The 11,212-nt window shown below is 44.4% G+C and overlaps 1 protein-coding gene across 2 annotated transcripts in view; it reads left to right on the top strand.

The window, feature by feature from the left end:
* The first annotated feature begins 371 nt into the window (after positions 1–371).
* sema4c (sema domain, immunoglobulin domain (Ig), transmembrane domain (TM) and short cytoplasmic domain, (semaphorin) 4C) overlaps positions 372–11,212 on the top strand; it is a 99,931-nt gene continuing 89,090 nt past the window's right edge. The window contains exon 1 of one of the 2 annotated variants that reach the window (XM_085787794.1): positions 372–1,061. The gene's annotated coding sequence lies outside the window, so the exon portion shown is untranslated. The remainder of the gene's footprint in view (positions 1,062–11,212) is intronic. The other variant, XM_085787795.1, reaches the window with a different exon arrangement.

The following is an 11,212-nucleotide window of genomic DNA, read 5'->3' as shown; positions in this document are numbered from 1 at the left end:
GCAGGTTTGGAGTTAGTGCCTTGCTCATTGGTTACAGGAGCAGGGCAGGAAGAGGAGCTTGAACCAGACCCTCCAGTACAACAATGGTCTCTTTAACCGCCACGCAGGCCACCCCACGCTCCACTTCATGCTCATTTGGCTGTGGGAGCCCGTTAAGCAGGACCTCTGGGTGTCTGGGGTCAGACCCCAGGTTGGGAAGCACTTTGCAAAAAAACAGACCCTCCACTTTCCGCACAATGAAGCGGTCTTAATCAAGCAGTGTAGTGGCTGCTGGTGCTGGGGGCCCCTCGTCTGTGTCGGGGCCCTTATTCGGAGAGGCTAATGGGCGGAGACCTGTTTGTGTGCCTTTTTTGAAATCCTCCCCGGTCCCCGCTGTGATGCGTACTGCAGAAGTAGGCTGGGGGCGCACACACACGCTGCAGCGCCACGCACCGCACACACACACATACACACACATACACACATCAGTCGAGATTGGCACAGAGACGCAGCGCCACGACCACTCCGGTCTAGCTGCTGGGGACGGACTGCTGAAACTTGAGCACAGAGACAGAGAGAGAGAGAGAGGGGAACAGATCCATCCAGCTCGTCCTAGATAGTGGATTAAATTCACGCTCTCTTTTTTCTTTCTTTCTTCCCCCTTTTCCCTTCCTCCTCCTCCTCTGGTTTCGCGTTACAAAGCCTTGGGAGGGGAGTTACGCGGAGAGCCAGTTCCTCTGTGTAGAAACTGAATGACAGGATCATATGGCTCGATTTTGCCTCAGCGTCGTAACATTTGAAATTTCTGAGGAAGGAAGACAAGAGAAGTGAAGAAACCGAGGGCGAATTCGTCAGAAAATTGATGAGGATGGACGTGGAATAATCTATAACTCTCGATTTAACAAACAAAAAAGAAAAAAAACAACAAACCCGAGATAACGGAAAAAGAAGAGAGAGACAGAGAGTGAGAGAGAGAAAGAGGGGAGGAAAGGATACTGGATCTGTCGTCAGAGGAAAAGCCGGAGAGGAAAGCGCAGGACGCGTTGGCTGCGATCATCCACCATCATCACCGTGATCAGAAGGTAAGTTTGGAGCCGTTCGTTCTTTTATTATCGCGATGGTGTCTGCGGCGCCGCGAGCTGCTGGACGGATTAAAAGTAGACGAAGGAGGCAGAGGAGGTAGAAGAGGAGGTAGAGAAACATCCTCATCCCCGCGACGACTCTCCGGGTCTCCAACTGTTGCCACGAAGCCCTCCCGTCTTTTCTCTTCTTTCTTTCTTTTTTGTTTCTTTTCCCTTTTCCTTGGAAATCAAGACGCTTTGAGGTAACAGTGCATGCGTTTTGCGTGGACAGATTATTGGAGGTGTTGCGTGGGGAGGGAGGGAGAGGGGGGTCGGTTCGTGGAGGTGGGGGGGCTCAGTGTGGTGCAACTTTATCTCCCCTTTTTTTTTCGCGCAGTGTAAACACAGCGCACTGCGGTCAGGAGCTGCTGGAAGGGAATCAAGTCCGGGTTTTCACTCTAGTCTGTGTATATCTACATTATACTGCTCCATCTACACCGTCTTCATCTCTCTACGCTATAACCTGCTTATTATGCACTGCCTGAGCCAGGGACACCACTTCATATGCAGTATAGCCTGTGTGGGGCAATGTCTGTAAGTCTGGGGTGTGTGTGTATGTGTGTGTGTGTGTGTGTTGTGTCCTGTGATGAACTTTTAGGCTTCTTTTCTCTGCTTGGTCGTGTTTAGTATTTTCTGTGACATGATCCAATCAGTTTCCTGTCATGCTCCCTGCCCATACTGACTCTGTGGTTGGTGTTTTCTCCCTGGACAGAGTTTTTACAGTGTGTAGTTGAAGCACTTCCACAGCTGTATATGGTTTGTATGGAGTTGTGCAGCATCCCACTGAAATAATGTGGAGTTTTTATTTTATTTTTTTCATGGAGTTCATTTTCATAGAGAGGTTGTAGTTGTCATATGTGTGACAGCCCTCATCCACTCCCAGAGCCAGAAAAGCAATGAGTCCCTGCCTCTGTATTTCCCACTTGCTCAGCTGACACTCAAAAATTAAGCTCTTATGGTGACAATAATCCACTGACTTGAGATATTACTTTGGAGAGCTTTTTCCTTCTTATTCCCCTCCGCCTGATTTTTTTTCTCTTTTTTTTGCCTTAATGAAGTAAGCATTAGTTTCACTTGAGTGGGTATTGTAATTACTGAGGAGGAAGAGGGGGCAGGCGGTCACACTGGACGGTGAGCATGGGGAGGTGCTGGTGGGGTCCGCCTGTTTCCCTGCCTGTTTTTTTATTTTTTACAAGCTGAATATGGTGCCAGTGCCAGTTAACTAACAGACAGTACGGGGGGGGGGGGGCACAGCCCTACAAAGTGAAGACAGTAAAGGTTGTGGGTGAGTCAGTGGAGGCATGTTATTGCCATGTGGGGGTGGGAGGAGGAGGGGATTTATATGAGCGTCATTGTGTTTGAGGATCCACTGGCTGCTGTGATATTTGTATAGTTTTCCTTGTGAAGTTTGTCTTGGGATTTCTTTTCTTTTTTTTTATATATAATATTCATGAGCAGGTCGCTCTGTGTAGCCGCGTGTGTGTGTGTTTGTGTCACTATGTCATTTGCACAGATTAATGAAAGTGACATCCTGGTAAAAATTCAGCGTTAGCACAGAGCTGCAAGTTGACATTTGCAGTGTGGCGGGATGTAGCGGAGGATAATCCTTCCGAAATTCACTTGACTCACTTTTTAATTTGTGAAATCAAGTTCACAGACCTTTAAGAATACACATAATCCTTCCTATAAACACACAGAGTAGATTATACAAAACTGAAGCAGGATACAAGAAGAGATGTTTGAAAACCAATTTGGTTGTTTGAAGGATTCCTCCTGATCTGCTTTATTCTGAGTCTGGAGGGGGGGGGGGGGCATTGAAAATCCAGTTTTATCCAGGGCAGTCGCAACAAAGACACACACACACACAGACACACACATGCACACACACACACTTCCAGCCCTCTGGCCCCAGATGTTAATACCTCCATTGAGAGCCACAGGACTCCTGCCGACTCGATCTCTTCATTGTCGGACAGACAATGGACTCCACATCCTGATGGCCAGCCTCCTTCCCATCTTCCCTCACACACACACACACACACACACTCCTCATGCTCCTTACACACACACACACATACACACACTCACTTAATCAGCACACAGTCAAGGCAGACAAAGAACCACATGCATCGCATACACATGCAAACAGGCGTGCTTTTACAGTCAGGCTTCAGGCATGCATGCGTGTGCCGGCTCACATATATACAATGTACAGTGTTTTAGCGTTATTATTTTTGGTATTTGAACTTAAGTAGGGTGCATCATGGTGTTGTGCGTGTTTTCCTGCAGCTGTTCATTTCACTACAGGGCTTTAACAGCTATTTTCATAATGGTTAAATCAGCCTGTGTTTTTCCTCCATTGACAGATTCATTCTTTTGTCCATAAAGTGAAGAAAAGACCTCAAATGACATCTTCAAATATCACGTCTGCCCAACTCACTGTCTCAAACCCAAAGATGTTGAATTAACTGGGATATAAAACAAAGATAAGCTGTAAATCCTTAATGGGAAAAAGATAATTTCTGTATTTTGTTGTTTGAAAAGTGCCTCAAACAATAAATCAGTTATCTAAATTGTTGCAATCATTTTCTGCTTTAATCAGTTAATCACCGATCCCTCCAGTTCAACTTCACTATCTGTGTCAACGTGTGTGTGTTTTCGCGACTCCGTGCATGTGCGCACATATGTGACAGAAACTGTGTGTTTTGACACCAAAGGGCCAACGTTGCATCACAGCCGTTACATCATCACTGCACCAGATGTCTCCCGTCTGACTCTGCATTTGTGTGTGTGTGTGTGTGTGTTTGTGTGTGTTCAATTGTCATCTCTGTGTCACATGCATCACGTCAATGCAACGGATCCTCTACAGCCCACATGGCGAGCAGCTGAATGCACGGTAAACTCCTGAAATAACGGGATGATTTCTGATTATGCAACTCCCAAAGATTCACACGCAGGAACACACACTTAGACCATTCAGCCCCGCGTTCATGGTGTAGTGAGAGCGTATGCGTCGCAATTCGCTAACGATAATGTGTTTTAGATGGTGGGAGAGGAGGAGGTTTTCTTTTTTTTCTTTTTTTTCACAGCCTCTGCTGAGCAACAGTTGATGTGCCAGCTTCCCACAGGAGGGATTTCTTTCTTTTTTTTTCAAAAACATCCTTTTCATCCCACCAACGATTTAATTCCCGCAATATCTGCTTTTCTTTTCTTGTAGAAATCTCCTTTAGAGGCAGATCTTGCTTTTGTGTTTGCTGGTTCAAACTGGTCTGGGTGTTGAGCTTCCTGCTAAAGCTGCGGAGAGTTCACATCTCTGGCCTTGCCCTCTGCGTTCCGGTGCTGCTGGAAGAAGAAGAATTGTCCCGGCTTCTTTTCTTTTTTTGTCTTTTTAACACTTCACGATTTCCACATTTGTGTGAGTGTGTGTGTGTTGAGCATAGATATGGTTCATGGCAGGCCAGATGCAAGGTCTGGAGAGCTGAAGCAGATGGGTGTTGTGTGTGTGTGTGTGTGTGTGTGTGAGCTGGAGGGAAACAGTGGGAGGCAGGGCCGAGCTGGAGAGGCCTGATGTTTAGAGAATAAGGACGGGAAGACGCTTCTTTACAGGAACGTGATGGTGAATGTGCTGCGGAGGGGTGCAGGGTCAAAGTGATACAAACCTTGTGTTTGTGTGTGCAAGGATATGTGTGTGTTTGTGTGTGCGAGCGTATGTGATGATGTTTTTGAGCAAACTCCTGTCGTCGTTTCTGTTTTCCTTTGTAAGCTTTGGTCAAACTCAAGACCAAAAACCATGGACCTTGTAACTTCCGCTGGGATGTTGCTTCTCCTCCTTCCTCCCTCTGTTCCTGGGATGTGCTTTATTTCTCTCTGCCTTTCCTGTAGAGGATAAGCGTGTCAGAAGGCCCTTTGTGTTGTGTGCTGTGTCATTGACCTCTCTCCATTTCCACTATCTGTTATTTTGAAGAGGTGTCGAACTAGAAGAACAGCTCGCTCTACTTCGTGCTTGCCTCGCCATCTTTCAGTACAGGTTGGCTGCAAACAAGTCCATATGGTAGCTGACTTATTGCAGCTAGCATATAAAAATGTGCTCTTAATATTAAACAAAAATGATTCAGCATGCATCAGTCAAACAGATCTGAAATGTCACCGGCAAATTAACTTCACAATGAGAAAGTAAAAATGTTTTTCAAGTGATTTGTTTTATCATTTATTTTTATGTTTTGCCGTTTCCTCACTACTTGGAATTGCTTTTTTTAAATTCCAGCTGTGAGCAGCACCTCCATTTCCGTTGCACTGTGAGACATCAAGGTTTTGTTTTTAATTTGCATTATAGACTCAAGTATGAACACACAACATCTCTGTTTCAGAATGAGGATGTACGACTTCCGAGGGTTTTGTTTGCGCTGTTGCGAATGTCGCGAACGTGCTCCCCGAGTCGCCCGTGTCATCTTCATGTGTGTTCCTTGGCACAACATCCAGTATGTTGATCTTGTTGTTTCCCCATTTCCTTTTGTTTTCTTACATAATTCATTGATTTTACGACACCAGAGCACGACCGACTGATGTAGTCCACGAACACGAGCCGAGGTACACATACGTACACACTCACACACAGCACACTGCACCTCCTCCAGCCCCCTGGCCTTCTTAGTGGCTTTAAGGCCTGTTGAGAAGTTTCCGTCAGGCGCTGAGGATGGATCCAGAGGGTTTTGGCAGCAGCTGTGATTGCAGTTGTTCCGAGACGAGAAGCTTTTGCTCTTCTGCAACTTAGCCTTCCCTTTGAGCTCTCTCTCTCTTTCTCTCTCTCTCTGTCCCTCTCCCACTTATGCACACAGATTTTTTTCCCTCTTCCTCTCTCACACTCGTTTCAGCTCAATTCGAGTAGCATAATGAGGTCATCTTTTTGCGTTGCCAGAGTGTCAGAAGTTGCCACTTGTGTAGCACAACTTTAGTTCAGCAGACAAGTCCATATTCAGCACACTGTGAATGAAAACTCTGCTACTATAGAACGCAGAGGAATCGTTTTTGGTGGCTTTCATAGAAGTGGCAGTACCCAGAATGCCCTGGGAAAAGCTACTGGGGATCTTTTCCTCACTTCGATTCAGTTACATAAGATTATTATCAGCATTATTTCCCAAAATTAACATTATTGCCTAAAATTGATATGTATATGTGTAGATCACAAACCAGCAATAAGTATTTGTCACCCTTCATGACTGATGCAGCTCCCCCTTTGGAGCAATCAATAAATAAATAATGCCCCGAGGGGGGGAGAAGTGTTTCCAGGAAAGTCAGAGTGGTGGAAAATCCAATATGGTGCATACTGATGTTCCTGGAGGCAAATCTGTGGAGCAAGAATAAGTGGATGTATCAGATCTGTTTCTTTCTTTCAGTGTGGAAGTTGTGTGTAACGGAGCTTTTCATTCTGGCCTGTAATTTCCCTTCTGATCAACATTATTTACAAGAAATGTCAGAATGCAGTGGTGAGAGAGGCATCACCCAAATCTGGTTACTGTTGCCTGAAACAAATGGACAAACAGACAGAGAGTAATCCCCTACACCATCAGTAAAAAGCGTCTGTTTTCTTCAGCTCAACCATCTCTACGTCTGCTTTTAAGTAGTAAGACTCCCTCTGAGGGCTGGAGCCTTTAGAAGGAGCTCGGTGGAGATGCTATGGGTGGTTCCAGTCCTCTGCATTATTTATGAGCGGTAGAATGGAGGTGGAGGAGAGCCCTGACCTGCTTGTTTGTTACCAGCTGACCACTTTTGGCCATCTGCTGTCCGCTAGCCTCACTCTGTCTCTCTCTCTCTCTCTCTGTCTGTCTGTTTCTACCTCTCCCTCTCTCTCTCTATCTCACTATCTATCTATCTCCATGTTGCTGTGCTCTCTGGATGAATCTATCTATCAATAACTGGGTCTCCATCCAAGTTTTTATGTAAAACAGGACACAGAGAGTCAAAGAGGTTAAATGGATTTTGGTGCTTACTTGAGATGGAGTAGGGTTCTGTAAAAACAACGTCCCACTGAGTCAAGCCAGTGTCTCTCTAAAGTATTAAAATACACACAACATTAAACCTTCAGCTGTGTCTGTTTATGTATTTCTAGTTCGTATTTGTTGTTCACTAAAGGAATATGAGGTTAGTTACAAAGCCAGAGTCATGAAACAAAGCTTAAGTGGGACACATGTGGCTGTAAGTAAACTACTCTCCTGACAACCTCTTGATATATTTCCCAACATGTCAAACTGGAACTGAAACAACTGACTATTCCATCTACAACTATTGTGATAAATCTTAATAATTTACATTTTATTTAAGCCAAAATGTCATGTTTGTTGGTTTGAGCTCTCGTTTGGGATTATTATCTGCTATTTGGCTTCATTGGACAGTGAATAATTTCAGATTTTTGAGTGTTGGTAGGCTACGACAGAGAAAGACATTTTTGACAATACTTTGGGTTTAGGATGAAGCCTGAAAGGTACAGTATTTTGCACTGTTCAATACAATATAAAACAACAATGAAACAACCAATATCCTCCAGATTTTGTGTTATATCATATGAGATCTTCAAAGTGCTGAAAGCTAGATTTTTGTCATCTTTCAGTGGGATAACCAGGTGTCCGTCTGCTCTCAGTCTGTAGCTAAACTAAAAATAAGCTAAGCTAAACTTAGCCAGGCTAACAATATCCTGACTGCAGCCCTATTCAACAAACAGCGTGAGCGTTGTCGATCTTCTCATCTAACTCGTGGCAATCAGTGAGTTTTCATATTTCATTATCATTATTAAATCATCATTTGAGTCATTAAAGTTCATAGTCATTAAAGTATAGTGTCATTAAAGTCCATACTATCTGCATTTATGCAGTAGGATCCATCTATGTGTCGCATCTTCAGTCATGCAATGTGCTTTTCCAACCCAGTGACTGATTCAAAGATGAAGTCGGGGAGAAAAATCTTAATTATATTTGATACTTGTAGCAATTTCCTCCTCAGATAGCATCTTGACTCATCTTTCCCTTTTCATCTTGTTTCCTGTGCCCATTCTTGCTTTCTGGCTTTGGTTGAAATTGTGAAGCTGGACCGGAGCGAGACAGTAATATACCCGGCCAAAAACCTTGTCAGCGAGCCAACTGTGTTTCGGGGGCACCATGTAAGGTATTTAGTATGTTTTCCGAGGCCCCCGATGTGCCTGCTCATCAGCTGCTTGTTGTTTTGTTTGTCGCGACTCAGCAGATGTTTTCTGGCTCAGTTGGACGTGCAGTGTTTTGTGTACAGAGAGGACAACTGGAATTGTTCTCTCTTTTTTTGTTATTCTGGTTCTGGTGACATGTCAAAGCTGTTTCGCCCCACTGTGAATGCACAGCTTCCTATTGTTTACCCCCAGTGGCAACATTGCTATGTTTATTGCTATGAGTATGTTTATGCATATTCAGCTCTTGCTTCTCGCTGTTTCCGGGCAATATTTCCTGGATAGTGCAAATGCAAATATGTATGCATGAGCAACAATAGATAACAGTAAAAAATAAAAATAAAAAAAAATACTGGTTGCGTCGACTGGACCGCTGAGATTGTGTTGCATTAATGTGTGCATGTGAATAATGATGTAGATGGGCAGTGGCGGGAGGGAAAAGGCCCCTAACCCCCGCTTCCCTCTGCTAACCAGTTTGTTTTTATGACAGCCTTTTTTAGGCATTGTTCTGGTCCGATAGAGCTCACCCTCCCTACCGTGGGATTGGCCGTTAGTAAGCAGGAAGTGCCGGGAGCGCGCAGCTTGAGCACACACACACACACACACACACACACCGGCGTACTGTACTGCAGGCTCCACAGCCCCTCCTTAAACCATCGCCCCGCACTCACATATAAAGTTTGGGAAGGACAATAAAAAAAGTTGCCCTTCGGGTTGCAGACTGGTGCTGCAGCTTATCCAGGAAGGCGCTGCAGCCGGGTTAATGGCCGCTCTCCAGGGTAGGCACTACAGAGGAGCCCATGCAGGCTTATCAGCAGCAGGAGGGCCCCTACACGGCCCGCTCTCTCAGAGCTCCGTTGAGCTAGTGTGTGGGAGTTGCTTAGCTTTCATAGCTGTTAGGAGACTCAGAGCTACGCTGCTTATTTCCTGCTGTGTTTGTTTAGTGTTAACTTGGCCTGTAGGAAAATCAAAGTTAGCTGTTAGCCCCTCCTTAATGAAAATATAGCTGTTTGCCTAGCACAGCACTTCTAATTGGAAATTCAAAGTTAGCTTACGCTGGTAATACCGCATGGAAACCTGGCCCATCAAGACATAAAGGAAAGTCAATGCTACAATTAATTGTTGAGAAATCAATGCTTTGACTATTAAGTTTCTCTTTCTAATACCACAGGGGCCTTTTGGCACGTGTGAAGACGATGGCAAACAATGTGCGAGAACTGTGTAAATATCTCCCCAGCCAAAGTGTATTTCTTTTCCCTTAATTGGAGATGTCCCAGCAAACAGCCAGCGTGATCCGTAAAAAAATGATTTAAAGTGCAGCGAGGAGGAGTGAGATGCCTTGCCCCCAGAGCGACTAATCAGATTTTGCCTCATGGATCCCAGTATGATGACTCCAGCATGATCTGAGCTCATGAGTCACCCCTTCCCTTTCTTCGTCTGTGGCAAAAAGCAGGAACTGATACAGCCTTCACACAGGCTGCAGACCTGACTGCAGCAAGGTAACCTGTCACGAAAAGGTTTGTTAAACTCAAGCCTTTTTTTTTTGCCTTGGATGAGAAGTAAATACAGGCTGTACAGAATCGTGCTAAACCTGCTGTTTGTTTTTGTTGACGGTGCCACCTCTCCACCTACTCGTCTGCTTTTCCATATTGCCCGTGATGGATGCAATTAGATCCTGCAAGCGAGCTAAGAATACCGCAGTAAATAGTCAATGTGATACCAAAATCAGGCTGACATGGCTTAATAATTTATCCTGATAACCAAGAAAGAGGAGAAACAGTAGACGCAGCGCTATAGCATCACTGCGGTGATGCATACTCCTCCACACGCGGTGTACTGCACATCGTGTGCTGCCAAGTCCAACCAGAGAATGGGGCCACTAGGCGGATCATCTGGAGGAGTTAACCAGAGCTTGGTATCACACTCTGATACTTTAATACTTTATCCATTGGTTTTCTACTACCAAGGATCGAAACATGTCTCATCTTCCAATACCAAATGTTGACACCTATGGGATAAATCAGTAAATTGAATCATGAAGTGTCAGTGAACCAATAAGCATGTGGCGTGCATAGACCATGTCTGATAATCCTGGTGGGTTTTTTTTAATGTTCACAAATGTTTGAGCCGTCGATCTTAAAAACAAAACTACAGTAAAACTTCAATTTGAACCATAATCTGTACTGTAGTCTTCCTTAAATGGATTTGATAGAATTAGTATTGTCAAAAAGTATCCTCAAGTAAAACAACAACAACAACCTTTTTTATCCTTAGGCTTTTTCAGTGACCGTGGACATAAAGGCACAAAGATTTATTATGTTGCACAACCAACAAAGCTAAATCTAATTTACTGATGTTCATGCACCTTGGCATAGTATCAGCAGTATAAAGGCTAGCTTCCCACACTGTGGTACAGTAAGATGTTAACTGCTGTATATGTTACACAGCTGCTGTAGCTACGCTGTTCTTTTTGCTCTTCGCAGCGAGGATTGTTGAGAGACAACATTACAGAAGCTGTAAGATAAACTCAATTGTTTTCTTCTTTTTAGTAAAACCAACAAACACATCTATACTGCAAATCCCTCTGCTTGTTGCCATCTTCACTCCCCGTCACAGTGCATGAAAAAAAAAAGTAAGAAAAGCAACTACATGGAAAAAAAACATTATCCCTGATTCTGTGATCAAACAGAGTTTTCTTTGTTGCACGTCCTCCCGTTTTATAAGCACACGTGGTGTTGCTTTGTATCAAGTAAACACAATCAGGGAAATATAATCAAAGCTCAATACGGCCTCATCACATGCGCTACATTTGGTCTGTGCTGTCTTGCTGCTATCAGCAGGTGAAGACCTACGCTGCATGGGAGCTTCCAAGAAAAGGCTGTTGTTGCATCAAATCTAAATCCAGCTATGTGTGGTCATTAGA

The sequence above is a fragment of the Trachurus japonicus genome, chromosome 9 (genome assembly GCF_045865225.1).
Source record: "Trachurus japonicus isolate A0001 chromosome 9, Traja_1.0".
Taxonomy (NCBI): domain Eukaryota; kingdom Metazoa; phylum Chordata; class Actinopteri; order Carangiformes; family Carangidae; genus Trachurus; species Trachurus japonicus.
The sequence above is the reverse complement of the archived record's forward strand: the minus strand, read 5'-3'. Positions and strand labels throughout refer to the sequence as shown.